The sequence below is a fragment of the Lolium rigidum genome, chromosome 4, assembly GCF_022539505.1.
Source record: "Lolium rigidum isolate FL_2022 chromosome 4, APGP_CSIRO_Lrig_0.1, whole genome shotgun sequence".
Lineage (NCBI taxonomy): Eukaryota > Viridiplantae > Streptophyta > Magnoliopsida > Poales > Poaceae > Lolium > Lolium rigidum.
In genome coordinates, this window is record NC_061511.1 from 154,499,089 (window position 1) to 154,507,437 (window position 8,349).

Here is an 8,349-nt window from a genome sequence, read left to right on the forward strand (position 1 = left end):
ACTTGGCAAGCACGATCTTGGAACCCCCGTGTCCTGCAAATGGGTAAAGCCACCAGGCCCGCCCAGGGGGTTTGATTTTGACGTGACCAAGACTGAACAAATCTTCGACCTCCTACTCAAGGAAAAGCAGTTGAAGATACCCGAAGGTCTCAAATTCCCCACGGTGCAAGAGCTGAACGGAAAGCCATACGCAAATGGCATAACTCGCTCTCCCATGCCACCAACGGCCTGCAGGGGTATGGCGTCGGCACATCCAAGCGGCGATAGAAAAAGGGCGTCTAATTTTCAACCGATACGCCATGAAGGTCGACACCCAGCCCTTCCCCGCCGTTAACATGGTAGAATGCACTTACCCTAAAGGTTGCCGGCCGGGATCCTCGTTCGGCATCAACATGGTAGGACCTGGGCACCACTCGGCAAAGATGGAGACGAGGGCAGTTGCTCTCGTAGCAAGGACACGAGAGGAGGCCGCTCCACGCGATCGGCTCCGTCATGATGGCAAGCGCTACGTCACAGAGGGAGAAGTGAAGAACATGAGATATCAGCGACCCCTCTCTGATCACCTCCTCAACAAGTATGTGAGTCAGTATGACCAACGCCGACGATCAAGCAATGATGATGAAAGAGATCGTCTGGCTAGAGAAGCCAGAAGACATCGTCGGCACGATCGCGATGAGGAGGAACACGAGCGCCGTGCCGAAGAAAAATCAAGGGAGCAAGACGACAACGATAGGCACTGGGACTGCCCCTTCTTCAGACACTGCTGGGATTCAGGAATGAGCCGATTGCCCACAATCGGCAATTGCCCAGAATGCAACGAGAAGAAGAAGGAGGCAGCCAACGTGTCTGTGTTCAAGCGCCTAGGGCCTCTCCCGCCACAAAACAAACGCGGCTGAGTCACCTCGTTGGGCAGATCTCGAGGATTCGGAAGACGAGGGAGAAGAAGAAGAAGACGGTACCACCGGCCAAGGTGGTGCCACGACGGACTCGGCCGTTCCCAAAAGCGCAGGGTTCGGCGATTGCGCGCCCCGGAGGAAGCCGAGAGGTTGTACTTGCATACGCTAAGGAAAGCACGACCTGATCGCGGCTGCGAAAGTTCAGCGAACCACTGGACGAAGAAGGTCGTCCACGGAAAATGGAGTGGCGCCCCAAGCAAAGGAAAGCCGATGATGAAACATCGGGCTGGCACAAACATGGTGCTCGTCCTTCCGACGGAGCTTAGTGCTCCACGATTCTACGATGCACTCAAGGTGGACGACAGCAGGCGCATCAAGTCAGAGGTTGGGTTGGTTTTATCCACCAGCCTGACCGAGTAGCAAAGACAAAGCGATGAGCAAACGAGGCGAAGCTGATCCTTGTGATCGGCCCCAAAAGGCTATGAAGGGACATTACAGAACCTTCAGTCAGTGCTGCAATCAACATGGCGGCCGATTCCAGCAATCGGCCAAAATTATCTTCACCACATGTTCTGCTTGTGTTCAACATCGATCTACTGAGCAGTGGCCACTTCGGCAGATGAAAGTCAGCATGAATCTTCGCGGAGCCGACGTGCAAGTACAGTGCCTTGGCTAAACCACAAAGCCGATATCGCGGTCACACGGCAGATTCGGCTTGAAAGCATATAGTCAGATGAACATGTGCAGTAAACATGTGTACAATGAAACATTAGGGGCCGATTAGGAAAAATCGGCCTGTAAAAAAAAATATTTTCACAACAGACAGCCGACAGCCGATGCAAGTGCATCGACTTTAGAATTGAAGCAGCCGATGCGCAGCCATCGACTCTAGTATAGTCACACAAGACCAAGACCTACTGGCTATATGCTCAGGGCTCACATTGTCGCCAAGTCGGTTAAGCCGATGCGCCCGGTGGAAGGAACCGATCGATGGGGGCAAGTCCGGCTGATTCTTCATGGTGGCTATCTCGGATTACCAGATTACCTAAGGTCAGAGCCCTTTGGTTTGATCTGTGCATCCATGCCGGTATTCTCGCCTTGATTGAGGCTCGGGGGGCAGCTCGCCCTAAAATTCTTTGTTTTTGGAAAGCCGATCTCGTTGGAATCAGCTGGTTCCATATTACTAACTTGGAAGCCGATGGTAACGTGTTCGGCTGATTCGTCACTATTCTCGCCTTGGGTGAGGCTTGGGGGGCAACTCGCCTGAAAGTTTCTTGGCTCTGGAGAACATGTTGGTTGGAATCGGCTGGCTCTACATCGCAACTATTCTGAAAAGGGGTGCTTTTGCTACAGAGGTATCAGTTTTAGCATCCAAGCTGATTCGAGCAACGGTTCCAGGGTCCTTGTAAAGACACTTGCTCAAGACTAAACCCACGGCTTACGGCGATTGGCAGTGACTATCATCATCGGTAAGACTGGTTAATTTGGAGGGATGGCTGAATTGACCTGTCTCGCGGATTATCGTGAGAGACCGATGCGTTGCCATCAGTCATTGAACATTGATTGGGCTAACGGTCGACAAAGTCAGATGAAGGAAAATCGGCTGAATCAGCATACAGGACATCGGCAAAATCAAAAGAAGTTTCCATTGATAATAAAATTTCTTACAAGGAGAAGCCGATTGTTCATCAAAAGGGAACGGATTACTACCACCAACTCTATGCTAGTAAATCCCTACTCTAAGGGCTGTTGCTGTCTTCGCCGTTGCTGAGGTAGCTGTCGCCGTTGCTGCTGTCGGCGAGTTCTTCATTGCTGCTACTGTGACCTTCAGCAGAGGCCTCTTCCTCGTCATCATCATTGTCCTCGTCTGACCAAGCCCAGCCCCGGATACGCTTTGGTGGTGGTTCGTCGGAGGAGGTGTCGTCCTCCTGTTCCTTCTTCAGGTCGGAGGAGACGTCTTCTTCTTCGTCGTCCTCTTCTTCTTTGGTGACGGAGGTGAATTTACCCCGGAAGGGAGGGTCGTCATCGTCGCTCTCCGCCTCCAGTGCTCCGTCAACCAGGTACCGGAGGTCATCTTCCCCGTCGGTTAGGGGCATGGCCCCATCTGACCAGACGAGGTCTTCACCCTCCGGCACGTAGTCGAAGTCCCACTCCCGCTTGTCCCAATGCTTGGGAGCCCGGCGGTTGTACGCTTCCATCTGGTTGTGCTCTGGAACCAATTCGCTTGAGGAAGAGGATTGGAGAGAGACGGAAGAGGAGGAGGAAGAAGACATCGCTACAGGGGAAGGGGGTTTTTTGGTGCTGATAGCTAAAACAGAGGAAGAGGATGAAGAGAGCTAATCAATCGGCACAGTTAAATAATGAGAAATCTGGTGGAGATTTAATGCCATTACAGTTTCCGAGGAGTCGATGCCAAAGCTATCGAAATTTGCAGAGACGCTGAGAAGACAGGGCATAATGATGACGGATACTGCAACGGCTCTGCTCTGCCGCGACATGACCCTTCGAAGGAAAAACAGAGTGGTTTTGGAATTATCATTGCCAAAACCAGGGGGGCATGTGTTATCACCAGATTTTGGCCAAATCAGGAGGTGGGCCGTAAGGGAGATGGGCTTGAAAGATTACACGTGGAAGATCTCTGAAGCGGCCTTGCACGGAGAGTTGGGCTAGATTGCCCGTGTATCTTTAATTATAGTAGATTGCATCATAGATTAAAAGTTAGAGTTTGTCTCGTACGCGGTGGGGATATTCCCACGTTAGAAAGTCCCCTGGACTATAAATATGTATCTAGGGTTTATGGAATAAACAACAACCAACGTTCAACCAACAAATCAATCTCGGCGCATCGCCAACTCCTTCGTCTCGAGGGTTTCTACCGGTAAGCAACATGCTGCCTAGATCGCATCTTGCGATCTAGGCAGCCTAAGCTCCACGTTGTTCATGCGTTGCTCGTCATCGAAGCCTTTTTGATGGCGAGCAACGTAGTTATCATAGATGTGTTAGGGTTAGCATAGTTCTTCGCGTAACATGCTATCGTAGTGCAACCTTTGCATATCTAGCCGCCCTTACACCTATCTTAGGTGTAGGGGCGGCACCCCGCTTGATCATTATTTAGTAGATCTGATCCGTTACGGTTGCTCCTTGTTCTACAAGGATTAGTTTAATATCTGCAATAGTTAGGCCTTACAAAGGGGGGGAGGATCCAGCGGCACATAGGGTGTCGTTCGCTAGTCCTAAACAGGATGTTCCGGGGATCAACCTTGTGTTGGTTTTTAGGCCTTGTTTAGGATCGGCTTACGATCACCGTGCGTGGCCGCGAGGCCCAACCTGGAGTAGGATGATCCGATTATGCGGTGAAAACCCTAAATCGTCGTAGATCTCATTAGCTTTATCTTGATCAAGCAGGACCACCATATATTCGTGCACCCCGTACGAATCATGGGTGGATCGGCTCCTTGAGCCGATTCACGGGATAACTCGAGAGCCGATCGAGGCTCGTATTTAATGTTTACGTGTATGCCATGCAGGAAACTAAGCGAGGCATCTCCATCACCTTCACGACCGGGTATAGGTCGGGTGGCACACCCTTGCAATCAGCATCGGACGTGTGACCGAGAAGGCTTTGCGGGCCGTCGCTCGGAGGGACCTCAGCCAGCCGCAGCTCTAGGTTGTTCCCGGCTCTACCGTGTTGACCGTCGCTGCCCGCCGGTGGGTTTTGGCAGTCAACACATTCTGGCACGCCCGGTGGGACAATCGTCTACATCAACCACATCGCCATCTACATCTGAGATGGCGGACGGCACGCCAGTCACGTACGAGGATCTGACAGACGAGCTCAAGAAGAAGTATGACGAGATCAAAGTCATCCTCGAAGCCGACCTCATCGGCTCTTTTCACGAGACCCGTTCCCATGGCGTCGGATGGAAGGGGTTCTCACCGAAGGTGCACTCGATGGGATAGACCTCTCGCCCCGTCGGAAGAACGCACCGGGTCCCTGCGGCGAGGAGATCAACTACTTGGTGGCTCACTCGCTACACCGCCACTCTGAGAACCTGGTAAACACGTTGGAGCGTGTCGCTCTTCGCGTGATCAGGGAGATCATGAGGCACCAGTACTCGCCGTCAGGACCAGCTCTCGGGACGCATCAAGGAGAGTTGCCACTCCAGTCCCGTCCACCGCTGCCATTTGCGTTGGCAGCACCAGAAGTGCCGAACTCATCGGCATTCATCGTCTACAAGATTGGTGGTGACCCTAGTGACTGCCAGTTCTTGCAGGAGGCGCCTAAGGAGATCCCCCACGGGTACGCGTGCACTTATGTGCCAGATTGCGGTAGTCGGGCTCTCACGAACCAGGCCACAACATCAGGGACTCCGGCGAAAACAGGAGGGACGTCAGCGACAGATCTCGAGAAGCAGATGTGGCTAACCAAGTACGCCACCCCGACGAACCTCCAGAGCCCAGCTCCTGCAGTTGGCTCAGAGCTGGAAAAGCAAACATGGCTGGCTAAGTACGCCACCCCGGCGAATATTCGAGTTCAACTCCTGCAGCCGGCCACGGTGGATCAGATCGGTACCATGCCGAGAGACCAGTTCGGCATGGTGCCGAAAAGGAGGGCAATCGGCTATTCCAAGCCGTACCCCGACGAGTACGAATTGATCCCGCTACCACCTAAATATCGGCTCCCCGATTTCTCCAAATTCGGTGGATCGGATGGTTCCGGTTCCATCGAGCACATAGGCCGATATTTGGCACAGCTAGGACCGGCTTCGGTGTCGGATCAACTACGCGTGAGGTTCTTCTCACAGTCCCTCACGGGATCGGCTTTCGGGTGGTACACCTCGTTACCACCAGACTCCATCCGGACTTGGAAGCAGTTGGAAGAACAGTTCCATATGCAGTATCACTCAGAAGCTTCCGAGTCTGGCCTTGCCGATCTAGCACAACTACGTCAGAAGCGTGGAGAAACTGTGACAGAATACATCCAGCGCTTCAGGAATCTTAGGAACCGATGTTATTCGGTTCGTATAAGCGAAAAGGAAGCGATCGAGTTGGCGGTAGCGGGCCTTGCGGCACCGCTCAAGGACATGGCCTCCCAAGCGAGACTACCCCTCACCGGCGCACATGGTTCGAAGCTGTCGGCATATGAACAGCGCCACCCGGACCTGTACCGGGACAAGTTCAAGCGTGCGGTAGTCCTGGTCGATGCGAGAGGAAGACGAAGTTTCTGCGGGAGATCAAGAGGTAGCGGTGGCTGAATGGACTCGGGGAGGAACCCCGTGTCCTGCAAATGGGTAAAGCCACCGAGGCCCGCCCGGGGGTTTGATTTTGACGTGACCAAGACTGAACAAATCTTCGACCTCCTACTCAAGGAAAAGCAGTTGAATATACCCGAAGGTCTCAAATTCCCCACGGTGCAAGAGCTGAACTGAAAGCCATACTGCAAATGGCATAACTCGCTCTCCCATGCCACCAACGACTGCAGGGTATGGCGTCAGCACATCCAAGCGGCGATAGAAAAAGGGCGTCTAATTTTCAACCAGTACGCCATGAAGGTCGACACCCAGCCCTTCCCCGCCGTTAACATGGTAGAATGCACTTACCCTAAAGGTTGCCAGCCAGGATCCTCGTTCAGCATCAACATGGTAGGACATCGGGCACCACTGCGGCAAAGATGGAGACGAGGGCAGCTGCTCTCGTAGCAAGGACACGAGAGGAGGCCGCTCCACGCGATCGGCTCCGTCATGATGGCAAGCGCTACGTCACGGAGGGAGAAGTGAAGAACATGAGATATCGGCGACCCTCTCTCGATCACCTCCTCAACAAGTATGTGAGTCAGTATGACCAACGCCGACGATCAAGCAGTGATGATGAAAGAGATCGTCTGGCTAGAGAAGCCAGAAGACATCGTCGGCACGATCGCGATGAGGAGGAACACGAGCGTCGTGCCGAAGAAAAATCAAGGGAGCAAGACGACAACGATAGGCACTGGGACTGCCCCTTCTTCAGACACTGCTGGGATTCAGGAATGAGCCGATTGCCCACAATCGGCAATTGCCCAGAATGCAACTAGAAGAAGAAGGAGGCAGCCAACGTGTCTGTGTTCAAGCGCCTAGGGCCTCTCCCGCCACAAAGCAAACGCACTGAGTCACCTCGTTGGGCAGATCTCGAGGATTCAGAAGACAAGGGAGAAGAAGAAGAAGACAGGTACCACCGGCCAAGGTGGTGCCCTGACGGACTCAGCCATTCCCAAAAGCGCAGGGTTCAGCGATTGCGCGGCCTGGAGGAAGCCGAGAGGTTGTACTTGCATACGCTAAGGAAAGCACGACCTGATCTGGCTGCGAAAGTTCAGCGAACCCTGGACGAAGAAGGTCGTCCACGGAAAATGGAGTGGCGCCCCAAGCAAAGGAAAGCCGATGATGAAACATCGGCTGGCACAAACATGGTGCTCGTCCTTTCGACGGAGCTTAGTGCTCCACGATTCTACGATGCACTCAAGGTGGACGACAGCAGGCACATCAAGTCAGAGGTTGGGTTGGTTTTATCCACCAGCCTGACCGAGTAGCAAAGACAAAGCGATGAGCAAACGAGGCGAAGCTGATCCTTGTGATCGGCCCCAAAAGGCTATGAAGGGACATTACGGAACCTTCGATCGGTGCTGCAATCAACATGGCGGCCGATTCCAGGCAATCGGCCAAAATTATCTTCACCACATGTTCTGCTTGTGTTCAACATCGATCTACTGAGCAGTGGCCACTTCGGCAGATGAAAGTCAGCACGAATCTTCGCGGAGCCGACGTGCAAGTACAGTGCCTTGGCTAAACCACAAAGCCGATATCTGCAGTCACCTGGCAGATTCGGCTTGGGGGGCATATAGTCAGATGAACATGTGCAGTAAACATGTGTACAATGAAACATTAGGGGCCGATTAGGAAAAATCGGCCAGTAAAAAAAAAAATTTCACAACAGACAGCCGACAGCCGATGCAAGTGCATCGACTTTAGAATTGAAGCAGCCGATGCGCAGCCATCGACTCTAGTATAGTCACACAAGACCAAGACCTACTGGCTATATGCTCAGGGCTCACATTGTCGCCAAGTCAGTTAAGCCGATGCGCCCAGTGGAAGGGAGCCGATCGATGGGGGCAAGTCTGGCTGATTCTTCATGGTGGCTATCTCGGATTACCAGATTACCTAAGGTCAGAGCCCTTTGGTTTGATCTGTGCATCCATGCCGGTATTCTCGCCTTGATTGAGGCTCGGGGGGCAGCTCGCCCTAAATTTCTTTGTTTTTGGAAAGCCGATCTCGTTGGAATCGGCTGGTTCCATATTACTATTCTCGCCTTGGGTGAGGCTTGGGGGGCAACTCGCCTGAAAGTTTCTTGGCTCTGGAGAACATGTTGGTTGGAATCGGCTGGCTCTACATCGCAACTATTCTGAAAAGGGGTGCTTTTGCTA